This window comes from Chlorocebus sabaeus, chromosome 11 (assembly GCF_047675955.1).
Source record: "Chlorocebus sabaeus isolate Y175 chromosome 11, mChlSab1.0.hap1, whole genome shotgun sequence".
Taxonomy (NCBI): Eukaryota; Metazoa; Chordata; class Mammalia; order Primates; family Cercopithecidae; genus Chlorocebus; species Chlorocebus sabaeus.
In genome coordinates, this window is record NC_132914.1 from 83,254,731 (window position 1) to 83,269,090 (window position 14,360).

The 14,360-nt window shown below is 34.8% G+C and overlaps 1 protein-coding gene across 3 annotated transcripts in view; it reads right to left on the reverse strand.

Moving 5' to 3' along the window:
- The window catches only part of MGAT4C (MGAT4 family member C), a 283,286-nt gene that overhangs the window by 29,963 nt on the left and 238,963 nt on the right, over nucleotides 1–14,360 (reverse strand). The window contains exon 3 of one of the 3 annotated variants that reach the window (XM_073020982.1): nucleotides 436–620. The exons of the other annotated variants lie outside the window; for them this stretch is intronic. The gene's annotated coding sequence lies outside the window, so the exon portion shown is untranslated. The remainder of the gene's footprint in view (nucleotides 1–435; nucleotides 621–14,360) is intronic. 3 annotated transcript variants of the gene reach the window in all.

Below are 14,360 nucleotides of genomic sequence, written 5' to 3' on the forward strand. Positions count from 1 at the left end.
AACTTGCTGGGTCATTCTTGCAAATAATTACTCTACTCTCTTAGTGATTTTTTCCATCCACTGACTCACATCCTACTCCTTGGCTATAACCTTCTACTTTTTGTATTCAGAGTTTAGCCCAATCTATCTCCCCTACTACAAAACCCATTGCATTAGTCCCCATGTAGTTACTTGAATAAAATCTACTTTATGTTTAATAAGGGTCATCATGAATAATTTTCTTTCTTTAACAGCATCTAAGAATCTGATTCATCTAATAATTGTGAATTATATAATTCTCTAATAATTATGACTAATATAAAGAGTATCTTCCTCTATTTATATTTTTCTCTTTATCATTATCATAGGAAAATTAAAAATTCTGCATTGTCAACTGTGTTCAATGAATGGTTGAATACACAGATTAAAGGATAATGTCTTTAGAATTTTACTTACCTACTTGAAAGACTGCAGTACTTTGGGCAGCACAATACCAATAGTGAAGAATACTATCCTGAAATGGTTCATTATTTCAATACCGCATCTTCTACTTAGATGAGTCCATTATTCTTCCGTTTTTCTAATTATTTCAATCTGTGCTTTAGCATGGTTAGAATAATTTATGTGTGATGAAATACTCTCTATTAACATGAAATAGTAAAATATTTCAAGATATAAAAAATATAAGATCACCATGATCTGGTAGTATATCATAAGATTTACAAAAAGGTCTAATGGGCTCATATGCTAATTATAATTTATAATGAATGTGCCATTTAAACAAGAATAAGTATTCCCTTTTTTTGTCTGGTAGAATTCCAATGAAGTATAAATATCATCATACATCAAACTTTAAAACAAAAAATGTGTTTAAACAAACAGACGAAAAAACCAATAAAAACAAAAAACTAATTGGTTTCAACAGACTCTGATGATTTATCAAAGGTGAACAGTATTTTTTGATGAGCAGCCATTTTTAATGTTGATGATAAAGTCAAGTTCATTAACTTTTTTGGTATCGCTTTTGTGTATTCTAACCATTGCTTAATTAGTATAATGGAAATATTCTCATATGCTTTCTTCCAGGGGCTTTATAATTTTAGTTTTTAGGGTAGGTATAATAACTATCTTAAATTAAGTGTATGGTGTGAAGAAGAGGATGAAGTCCCTTTTCTACCCTATTTATTCAGTCATATTGGGTGCCTACATAAAATCAATTGTGTATATATGTGTGGTTATATATTTGAAGTCTCTATTAGGTATATGTCTCTATTTTTCCTTATATCAATATCATACTCTCTGGATTACTATCTGAAATATGATGATGTCAGTCATTTGCATTATTATGGAAGTTTTATCATCAATTGTCAATTTTGACAAAAACAAACCAGAATTTTAATTAAAAATTTGTTGGGTCTGTAAATTATACAATCCACTTACCAATTTCTACTAAAAAACTATTTAGAATTTGAGAATTTGCTGGAAGCACAAATAAATTATTTGAATCTAAAAATATATTTTTCTCAACATGGTATTTATTTATATTTATTCAAGTCATCTTTAATTTGAGCAATGGTTTTATTTTTTCAGTGATTCTGACATCTTTCATGGCTTGTAAAATTTATTCCTAATAATTTTGTCTTTTTTCTATTATTACAAGTGATTTTTGCACATATGTTTGCTGCTACTACATAAAAATACAATTTATTTTTGTATATTGATGCCTTGGATCCTGTGACCTTGTTAAATTTAACTATCATGATATTGACAAGCAATAAACAGATTTAATACTTCTTTTCCAATCTCTAAGACTTTAACATTTTGTTGCTGTTATTGCTGCCTTATTTCCATGGCAATAAATAAATGGGCTTCCAGTCACATGTTAAATAGAAGTTATTAAAACAAACTTCTGTGCTTTGTTATGATGTTAGGAAGAAAGCATTAAGTATTTCAATATAAGGTAAGAAGACAGCGGTAGTTTTCTTACAGATGCACCTTATCACACTGAGGACATTTCCTTCTATTCCTGGATTGATGAAGTTTGATATTGAGAATAACTGTGGGGTGAATTTTGTCAAATATTTTTTCTCCATCTGTTGAATTTAGGGAGCTTTTTTTCTCCTTTATTGTGCTATATGATGGATTATACTTGCTGGTTTTGTAATTTAAACCAAATAGAAGTATACATTAAGTAATTATACAATTATTTTTATATACTGTTGATTTGCTAAGATTCTCTTTCTGCATTTATGTTCTTCAGAAATATTGATACGTAATTTTTTTTTTTTTTATTTTCCAAAATCTTTGTCAGCTTTTGCTATTGGAGTGCCAATCTCAGAGAAACCTTCAGTCTAGGGCTAATTTTGCCTTATAGCCAAGGCATACCCTTCTGAGTACTCTAATGACCCACATATTACAAACTTTTTCATTTCAGTTAACAGAAATAAGAATTAGTCTTCTTTTCTGTGTGTGTTGCAGAAGACATTGCAACTGTTCCTTTCCAGTGATTCTTTAGCAACCTTGAATAGTTTGTTCACACACATGCCATGATAAATGTTCAGACGTAAAATAATCCCTTTCTCTCTCTCCCTCTCTGCAGTTGTGTTTTCCATGCAGCTTTCTCCTCTCCAGTATCTGCTTGACAATTATAATTGTCAAGCAAGAATCCAAGTATCTTAGCTATGTCTCTTCAACTCAGAGAGATCAGTTGTCTCTTTGACTTCACTCTGCTTGTATTGCAACCCAGAAACTGTAGCCAGTAAGATATAAAAATAACCTCATTTCCACCCTCCACCCGTCAGGAATCATTGTCTTGTTCTGCCTATTTTATGTCTAAATTTTGTTTTACATATATTAATTCTACTTCTTTTTTTAGTTGTTTAAGGATAGAAGTAAATCTGATCCCTATTTCTCCATCATGGTAAGAAGCATCTTTCTGGTTATAAGATTATTTGCCTACACATTCTTTCCTTTATTTTCTTGAAAACATTGCTCCATTATTGTCTTGCTTTCTGTGTTACTGCTGAAAAGTCTAATCTTGCCTGCTTTTCTTTCCATTATAAATGACTTGTCAAACATGAATGAGTTGGTTGTGTAGCTTAGAGGCTTGCTGAATATTTTATCTTTAAAGTGGAATCATATATGTTTTGGGGTTGTCAATTCTTGGTTAAGTACTCAAGAATTACTGAAGAAAATCAGAAAAATCACTCTTGATCACTTGATATTTAATTGTGTGTTTTATTCTAAACAGAACATAGGGAATATAGTGTAAGAAGAATGCATAAATATTATACATTCTGATAATGCCAGAAAATACCCAACTAAAAATACAAGGAGATAGAAAGGGGGAAGTAGTATAAACTAATACATCTACACTGTATAGATAATAGGTGTAAGTCATAAACTATTATTTAAAGCAAAACAGACATTAGAAGCAAAGTTAGAAAACGAGACTAATGAAATAAAGATAATTGTAAAAGCTAACTACTTAAACAAAACTGCAAGAGTTCCTAAATACCAAAAGGAATACAAGAAAAATATCTGCAAAACTACTAGTGCTATGGCTTGAATGTCTGTCTCTTTTAAAACCCATGTTGAGGATGGGAGCAGTGGCTCATGCCTATAATCCCAGCACTTTGAAAGGCCGAGGCGGGCAGATCACGGGGTCAGGAGTTCGAGACCAGCCTGGCCAACGTGGCGAAATCCCGCCTCTACTTAAAATACAAAAAGTAGTCAGGGGTGGTTGTAGGTGCCTATAGTCCCAGCTACTCAGGAGGCTGAGACAGGAGAATTGCTTGAACCCCTGAGGCAGAAGTTGCAGTAAGCCAAGGTTGTGCCATTGCACACCAGCCTGAGCAACAGAGCAAGACTCTGTCTCAAACAAACAAAACCCATGTTGAAAGATAATCCCCAGTGTAACAGTATTAAGAGGTGAGGCCCTTAAGAGGTGATTGGATCATGAGGCTTCTGCCTTTGTGAATGGATTAATCTATTCATGGATCAATGGGCTAATGGATTAATGGGTTATCACAGGAGGGGTTAGTTATCACAAGAGTGGGTCTATTATAAAAGTTAGCTTGACTCTCTTGTGCCCTTTTAGCCTTGTGATGCCTTTTGCCATGTTGTGATGTAGCATGAGGCCCTCACCGGAAGCCAACCAGATACTGCTACCTGATATTGGATTTCCCAGACTCCAGAACTGTAAAAAATACATTTCTGTCTGTATAAATTACCCAGTCTCTGTATTCTGAGATGGCAACAGAAAACACACCAACACAATCACAAAGGGAAATATAATACAATGAGCAACTTTCTAAATCAGAAACACAGAAGGTGCAAGAAGTCAAAATTCCTAATAATAGGGGCCTTTAATTTTCACAGTTCAATATAGGTCAAGAGGCCAAAAATTGCCAAATATCACCACAGTAAATTGCATGAGCCAAGAACTTTTAGAGACATAAGCACAAGTTTATGGGTTCAAAAACACAGTGAAGGAAATTAATATTCTTCTCTCAGAATTTCCTAGTTTGAATAGTTTAAACATTAACAAAGACAGAGAATATAAAAAATCCAAAGTTATCTTTTAGAATTTTAATTTTGTGTGAGTTTTGGTCAACAAAGTACATATGATAGGTAGAGATTAAAAAAATATTTCATACCTGACCATAAACCAGTATAATTCAGAATATTACAACAGAGGAGAGAACCACATTACATGAGAGAGATGTTGTTGGCTTATAATAGTATAGTAGAAAATGAGATGAGAGAATTGAAGATATTTGGAAGCAAGTTAATTCCTAGGTAGTAGGATAGGACTAATAGGCAGACATTTAAATTTATATTTTACATCCATAGATGCAGTAAAAACATTAGTAACTTAGGGTACCAGTGTAAAAAATGTATGTTAATATAATTTGTGAATAATACTGATTACTAGGAATAAACACTACATTGAACGTGGCAGACACAAACTCAAGATTCTTTACTAGCTCCAAGTGTTAAAAGAAAGTAAAATTTTGGTCTCAAATTTGTAACCAGGTGAGCATACCCTGATAATATAAACTTCCATGTCACAAGCTACTGCCTGAAAATATCATTCATGCAAATGAAGATGACTTACTTGAGCAGTAGATTTTGGTTCCATGTTCAAATAACATTTTATCTGCTAGAATTTTTTTGTTTTGTTTTGGAATTATATTACAAAGGACAAGTATGTTTTTCTTTTAAGGCCATGAGTTGATTGTTACAGATTAGGTTCATTTGAAAAGTGGTAACTCATATTATCTTGATTTGAGTGAACTGTTTCTCAGGATGATACATCATCTTTATATATCCTGAATGTCATAGACATTTGTGTGCTAACAGCATATCCCACAATACCTTTTATTTCTTTCACACCCAATGGGAAATCATGAGGGTATTTTGTTTACTAATTATGTTGCGTTTTCAAAAACAGCTTCATCACAACTTTCTGATCCAAGGCTATTGATTACAGGACACAGTTATGGAAGCAAGGCTGTAACAATATCCTTACTTCTCTGTACCAAATATATGCAGCATTGGCATGCCTACTTCAATAAGACTTAATCAGTTTTTGTTTGAATTACATGCGTTTTCAGAGAACTGGGTGAGGCCAGGAGCAATACTCAAGCCTGTAATCCTAGCAATTTGGGAGGCTGAGGCATGTGGATCACCTGTGGTCAAGAGCTTGAGACCAGCCTGGCCAACATGGAAAAACCCCATCTCTACTAAAAATACCAAAAAAAAAAAAAAAAAAAAAAAAAAAAAAATTAGCCAGGAATGGTGGCGGGCACCTGTAATCCCAGCTACTCGGGTGGGGGCTGAGGCAGGAGAATCGCTTGAACCCGGGAGGCGGAGGTGACAGTGAGCTGAGATCACACCATTGCACTGCAGCCTGGGCAATAAGAGAGAAACTCCATCTCAAACAACAACAACAACAACAACAAAAACAAAAACAAAAAAACCTGGGTAGTGGGCCTGCTGCAGTGGCTCATGCTAATAATCCCAGCACTTTGGGAGGGCTGAGTTGGGAGGATTGCTTCAGGACAGGTGTTTGCAACCAGCTTAGGCAACATAGTGAGGCATCATCTCCACAAAAATTAAAAAAAAAATAGCCAGGCTTGGTGGCACATGCCTGTGGTACTAGCTACTTGGAAGACTGAAAGACTGAGGTGGGAGGATTGCTTGAACCCAGGCAAACAAGGCTGCAAAGAACTATTATCACACTACTGCACACCTGGGTAATGAAGAATTAAGACCTTGTCTCTTCCGGAAAAAAAAAGTAAAAAGATACAGATGAGTGATGAATGTTCATTTACATCAAAGTAATATTTCAAAATATAAACATTAAAATTATTTTGAAGTGATACTGTACCAAGTAATTCATTTTTAAAATAGAAATAAATCATTTTGCTCTGTAGTTCCCCTCATAAAAGACTATTATATGTGGATATATGGATAAATATACTAACATAAAAATACATATTATATATTCATGCATTTACACTTAATTTTGAAATTATACATAATGTGGCATATATTCCTATACATATAAATGCACAATTATACATATATAAATAGAGCTATATTCACTTATAAATCTGTGAGCATGTACTATTCTTCTGCACCATTTAGTACCAGTCCTACCTGAATTTTACCTACTGTTTACAAACTACTAACAAAAAGAATATACGGCTTTTCTAGTGTCATGACGGTCCACAGAATCTTGGTTAAAAAACAAACAAAAAAATACTTTCTTAGTAAACTCTTTTCTCTCCTACTCCCATAAATATTATCATTTTCCATCATTCTATCCAAGCTTTTCTTCTTTTTCTTCGTTGCAATATTTTTGGTATTACAGAACTTCTCCTACAGCCATATTTAGAGCTTCAGCTAGGACTCCTTCCTGAATCCCAGTATCAGCTTTTGAATGACTATTCTCTTTACCTATTTTTTCTGCTGACCAATAAAACACAATGCATCTAAAACTGTAATTTTCCTTTCCTGCCAGCTTCTCCTTCCAGATTCTTATTTTTGGTAGGCTCAGTTTTCTCAGGGCTAATTTTATACCTTTTATTCTCTCATAATTAGAGACATGCCAAGTCCTCTCGTCCTCAATATCTCACCTGCTACAATGTTTCCTATTTAGTTATCACTGCCATAATCAAAGTTCCCGTTAATACTTCCTTTAACTTTGGCAACAGCATTACATTATTGATGGTTTTCCCTACCTGTTCATTACAATTTTGAAGCATCAACCCCTAAACCGGAAGTGGGAAACTAGTTTTGGACGTTCCATCCCTAAACCAGAAGAGGGATGATCCGCCCTTGAGAAGAGATCTTGATGCACTCCCAGCCTACAAGCTTTAAGCAGATGCCTGCTTGACGATATTAATGGGAGAAACGTAACAATCCTGCCTTGCTGTGCTGCGATGTGAATCAAGAAGGCTGCCTGCAAATGATCTCAGTTAACTCAGTAAGAAACAGTTATGGCAACATCATGTGTTAGCGTGCACCTCAGCCAGCCCTGTTCGGAGCTCCAGGGGGAGGTCCTTTCAGGTCAGGGTTTCCCCGGACCTCATAATTTATGCTCTGAAAATTGTGCAGAAGTCGGTCTGCTTTCGCCCTGCTCTTGGCAAGAACTGGGGGAAGAAACCTAATGCCCCTTCGAAAGTATGTATTAATTTTTCAGGGCCTGGAATTTGCTGAGCTTGTATTTGTATTCTGCATTTTATGAAAAAAATGACAATGAGGAGCACTAAGGAGTACTTGGGAACGTGGAGGGCTTGAACAATTTATTATTATTATTATTATCATCATCATCATCATTATTATTTATTTTGAGACAGGATCTCTCGCCAGGTTGGAGGGTTCAAATGATCCTCCCACTTCAGCCTCCTGAGTAGCTGGGACTACTGGCATGTGCCACCATGCCAAGCTAATTTTTCTTTATTTTTCACTTTCTTTTTCTTTTTCTTTTTTTTGGAGAGGCGGGGTTTTGCCATGTTGTCCAGGCTGGTCTTGAACTTCTGAGCGCCAGTGATCAGCCTCAGCTTCCTGAAGTGCTGGGAGTACAGGTGTGAGCCACCACACCCGGCCTCTGTGTCCTACTTCTGTTTTTTTCACTTCTGATGTGAAATAAACAAAGTTTATTCTGTTTTGTAATAATAAGAGTAGTTATATTAAATAATAGTAAGGCTGGTGCAAAAGTAATTGTGAAAAAAGCGCAATTACTTTTGCACCAACGTGTGTGTGTGCGTGCGGGTGGTGTGCAATTTTTTTTTTCTTCTGGGAAATAAAAAAAAGGAACTGGGGCCCAGTGTCCTGGAAACTGGAGTACTTCTAGCACTGTCTCCCTTTGCTGCCTCCCAACAAGCTGTTTGTGCTGTGGTCATGCCAATCAGCTGGGCTTTGAGGAGGAACTGGAGGACCAGGTATGAATGCACTGTGAGCGAGCATCTCCCATCTTGACTGTATGGAAGGCAGAGGTCTGGCATCCTTTGTGTCAGGACACTGAAATTTATCCAGATTAAGTATAACCTTTGCCCAAATCCACCTGGCTGGAAGAAGCACATTGCACAGTTGCCACCACAGTAAGTCTTGGATTGCTTGAGACAGGAGTTTTAGCAATTGCTGCTATAAATGGAGGAAGAAATAAAAATCCTTAGCAGCTTCATATAGAGAGTTTCAAGATGGTGACTCAGGATCTGAGCTGTCAACTCCAACAGTTCCCTCTGATTTTTAATGACCTTAAAGTGCTTTCATTTAGTGCCTTTCTTGTATATAATCTCACATATTTTGTAAATGCAAAGCAAGTAAGCACTTTCAAGGGCTATTGATCAATTACTTTTATTTCTTTGAGGTTCTGCACAATTGAACATCCCTGTGTTTTGGACACTTGAAGCTGGTAGGTGAGTGGTAGTAAGTATACAATTCCAAATAAATGGGCTACATTCCTTTCTCATGCACAGCACCTAACCTACTATTATTTCACATTGAACGCCAGTGGAATTATTCATAATTTCCAGGTGGGCTCACATAGAATAGGCAAGGATTGAGATTTGCTTGTAGGATCAACAGGAAAAAAAGAAATCAAGCATAACTTAAAAGTAATTACCCTTTTTAGGGAATGGAGCCCCAAATCTTTGATGAATTGTCATCACATATCAACTAAATGTACTCAACTGGGCCAATTCTTTTTCTAGAAGGAAACACTAATGTAGTTTATTAGGACACTACTCTAAAAGACAAATGCGATGTTCCTGTGTCATCAAGTTTTGTCACAGGGTTGAAATGACCTATCCCAGTGAAATTTCAGAGCCAGAAGATTTTCAAGTACCTATATGGAACCAGAGGAAGATAGAATGACCTTGCCAGGACTTGGACTTGTTTGGCAGAAGCCCTGGTTAAAGCCAGACCCAAGCTGTGGAAACTAATATTTTGTGCAGACAGGATAGTTCCAAGGAAGCTGTGCATTTTCCTGATACCAATGTTATCATCCCTGTGCCTGTGCCTGAATGTGTCTCCTGGGAAAATGCAGCAGATATCTAGGAAAGTTCTGTTGGACTAACCTTTGCAATTCAGAATTGAGTGGTAGCAGTCCTGTATTCAAGGTAAGGAGACACTTAACACAGAAGTAAAAAGCCAATCTGTATGTTAGTTCTAGATTCCCCACTCCTAATTAGAAAAATTTAGGGATTCAACTACTTAGAAGCACGTAAAGCTGAGAAGGATGTTATTGGTGCAACACAGTGTATATTCATTCTCAAAGGCCTACGTGTACATTTTTTTTTTTTTTTTGGTATGCAGACAGGTTTTTCTACACAATTTCTTTCCACCTTAGGTGTGCTACATTTCTGTGCATTAGCTTAAGAACACTAATGTTCTCCACATTTGTCTCTCATTTTAATATCCAGGGATTTGCTCTCTTCTTTTATCAATTCTCTCATTTTAAAAGTTAATATTTAAGTCAGCAAAATGTTACCTTATTACTGAAGATGCCTCTGAAGCCTATTTTCAGTCAGAAGTTGTTGTTCATTTTTTTGAACTCATACCATTTTATCTGTACATCTCTTAGTTTCCTTAATACTTTCTACTTCTTAGAATTGTCATCTGTATGTCTTATTTCCCCTTGGATTCTGATCTTCTTAAATTTGAAAATACTTAAAAAAAAACTTTTATTATATCACTTGAGTACATAGAGGAGTGTTTAAAAAGATTACAGCTACCACTCTGGTTTGAGTGTGTGTGTGTGTGTGTGTATTTACATTGCAGGAATCTTGAACGTGGAGCTATATGACAAACTATCAGCCATGAAGATTTGTATTTATTATTTATAGCACAGCACCCCTTGAAAACTTGCTTAAGTCTTTCCCTGATATGACCCAGATCTGTAAAGTTATTTTGGGACTCTTTAATTGAAAAATCACAAATGAGCATATCAAACTTAACTTTGTCTACTAAGAAGGTACCATACATTTCTCTTTATTTGTTTATAACTTATTTAAGTGAGAAGTGAGGATAATGTCGCTTGTTAAATTACATAATAAATATAAACATCTTTTAACTGCTATAAATAAAAATATTGTAAGATATTAAAAATGTAGCAGAAAAAAATATTGACACTGTGTACAGTTAGAAGATTAACAGCAAAACTGAGTACTGGGGGAAACTCAGACATGTAATCTAATCTGTCTAATATCAAAATTCATATATGATACAAAGTTTGAGGAGTCTCACAATTTAGGGACAGATATTTTTGGAATCTGCTGGGCCATCTACTTGTCTTCACTGCCTCATAAATATATATATATATATATGTAGAGAAATAATATTTTTAACTATTCTATTTGTCATTGGGACACAATGAATGTCTATTATTTACCTCTAATCATTGTTCATGAAGGCAGATAAAGTATTAGTTATACAAATGTTATTACATTTCTTCTTGGGAAGATAATGTGTGGGAACTTGTTAGTTTTCATCAACTCAAGAAAAATGCTCACTTATTAAGGAATTGATTCTGATATGCAATGACAAGTGAATTATTACACTGTAGAGTGCTTTGCTTAGAATGCATATGACTGTGCATGTAATCACAAATTCCTCAGGTTTCTGGAGTGTTACTTGGACTACATGCAACAAACCACCAAACATCAATGAGCTCAATTCTTTTCCTTCAGCTCTTCAAGGTTGCACTTCCTCAGTGCAAACTGTTCTGTGGCCCTATGTAAAAGTGGGAAAGAAGAAAAACAAAATTCTACCCATCTAAATGAAAGTGGCAACGTTAATCTACCCCAAGGCACTAAACTGTAGTATTTTATTTAATCATTTATTTTAAAATCAACAGAATGCAACAGTAAATTACATTCCCCAAATCATAAGGGCTGGTATTCAACACTTAACCTCAAGTCAGGGAAAACATAAGTGTTGCAGTCAACTCTTCATCTGTCTGACATGGTCCACTGTATGTATCGGACTTGCTTTGCTTGCTTTTTTAAATGCTTGCCCAATTTGTTTTTCGACTTTGCTTTGTGGAAGGCTGCGTATGCCCTCAGGGCAGTATTCAGTACTTTCTGACAAACAGAAAGAATGTTGCTGACATAGCAAAATCTTCAGAAAGCCAGAAAAATGAAAAGTTTTTTCCGAAACATAGTTATAATTACATTGTGTACAAAAATCTCAGATATTGATAGGAGCACATGTAATTGTTTCACTGTTTCGTATTGTTTTTACAGTCCCAAGTTGTATGTTCATCTATAGTATAGGTGGTAATGAAATAGAAAACATATATATATAAGGGGAGAGAGACAGAGAGAGAGAGAGAGAGAGAGAGAGAGAGAGAGAGAGAGAGAGAGGCTAGAGTATCCCACAATGATGTCCAGCAAGATTTATATTAAGTTTCAGTTTAAGCTTCAACATAAATAGAAAACGTGTGGCATTGACAGGATCGAGATTTCCTGCCACTGATTACAGAAATAATAAAAGTTGAGATGAGAGTTGAGAAGAGACAGTAAGCTCTTCCAATAATAAAGTTAATTGAGACAAGTTATGTTGTAACTTATTTACCAACTTCTCTTTTACACTATCATTCTCTTAAATATTTCCTTTTTTTTTTTTTTTTTCCCTGTGAGCTAAAAAAAGGCCTGGTTAGAATAGAATCAGTAGTAGCAAACATTGAACTAACTACATCAGCAAGAGAACAGGAATTAACTCATTCTGAGAAAAGTTATGACTGTGAACACTGTTTTGATTTGTGGTGGGGAAGAGAAGAGTGACAATGATGATGAAAATAACTTAAGTCTTTCAAAGGGCTATAAAACATGCTTTGTTAAATCCTCCATAAAACTCATGAGGTAGGTAAAAATATATTCATGAATATTCTTACACTACAAATACAAACTGAACTAAGATAGTTTTAGTGGTGTGCCCCAGTATAATACATAGTAAGTATGCTGTCATACCTATGTGTGATAAATGGCAATTCGGTTTCAACACAGGTCTTTGTAAATAAATCTCTGATGTTTTACACATCTTAGTCTACACAGAGTTTATCAGAGAGATAACAATTAGGTGCTTCAAAGTCAAGTTAAAAATTGGTTAAGCAAATAATATTCAAGAACACTAGCAATCATGTTTCCACCATTAATGTTAAGACATGATACTTAAGATTATTATCTTTCCTTAAAGGATGGTATAAGCATTTATGTACAACCACTAGTATAGTATAAAAGTCAATAATATATTGTCTCAATAATATTGTCCCACATTTTCATTGTACATTTTCATATAATAATAGATCAGGTAAACTTATTTGAATTCGGTAGTACCAAATAACAAATTTGGGTAGATTTAATGCATGCATTAATATACTTTTACATTTAAGTAATATGCTCAGATTACAAATTATTTTCCTGTTTAAGTGTTGTTTTTCCTAAGCTTATTATTAAATTCTAAAAATAATAAGAATTTTGTTACTGATAAATCATTACCATTCATTTATTATTTCACTCAAACATTTAATGAGCTTATACTAGGTACCAGATACTTGTGCTATGCACAATGACTGCAATTTAATATGCAGCTTAACTAGAACAGAAAAATATTACAGAGGAAGTGCAGTATAAACACATGTGGCTAGAAATGCTTTTAATACTTTCCTTATAGCTGTTATGAAGAATTTTTAAAAACATTTTAAATGGCTACTCAGTCTGTATTGCCCAAGACATTAAGTATTGCCTTAATTCTTTCTGCACTTACTGAAGCCCTACTACGCACATGGCATTGTGCTAAAAAGAAAAGTAAATATTAATTTAAAGTCCATGTTCTTTCTGGTCCTGGTGGCTCACCGTCTGTAATTTCAGTGTTTTGGGAGGCTGAGGTGGGAGGATGACTTGAGGCCAGGAGCTTGACACCAGCCTGGGCAACATAGTGAGAACTTATCTCTATGAAAAATGATAAAAAATAATTGCTGCTCATAGTGGTGCACACCTGTAGTCCCAGATACTTGACAGGCTAAGATAGAGGATCACTTGAGCACAAGAGTTCAAGGTTGAGCCATGATTGTGCCATGTACTTCAGCCTGAGTGACAGACTGAGACCCTGTCTCTAAAATAAAATAAGTCTCTGTTCTTGCACTAATGTCTAGTGCAAGGCAAAAGGAAGGTAAATGTGCCCAAAAGTAGATCCACAAATTGTTAGAGACATGATGTTACAAAAACGCACAGGTTATAATAGAAACATAAAATAGGGAAATAAGGTACTTTTCTACTGGGGACTTAGCTGTTTTCAGAGAATATTACATAGAAGAGATGAAAGCAGACAGGGAGTAAGACAAGAGTGGGAAAGACCCCAAGGTAAGAGTTTGGCAAAAAAAAAAAAAAAAAAAAAAAAAGTGACTTAAGGAGTGTAACATTTCTATATTATAAAGTTGTTGATATTTCCTGTTTTCTTAAAATCTCACCACCATCTAAGTGGAAATCGTATAAATTAATGCATTATAGAGCTCATGATAAACAAAATGAACAGCCTGGTTTCAGATTTATATTCTGTAATAATTTTATTAAATGAGAAGATAATAAGAAAATACCTTGAAATTTTTGAAGGGAAATGTTATGTTATTGTTCCATAATTGTAATTCACAAAAGTTCTCTTTATTTTGCGGAGGCAAAGTAAATTTTTTTTCTGATAGGTAAGGTCTTCAGAAATAAAGTCTTGATTGATCTTCCTCTTTAGAAAATAATTAAAATTTCCACCAAGTCATTTTAGAGATGAATTAAGAACCAAGAATGGAGAGACTATGGTGAAAAGTGACTGCAGTTTTTTCTTACTTAATTTTGATTCCAAATTCAAGAAACCAGTAG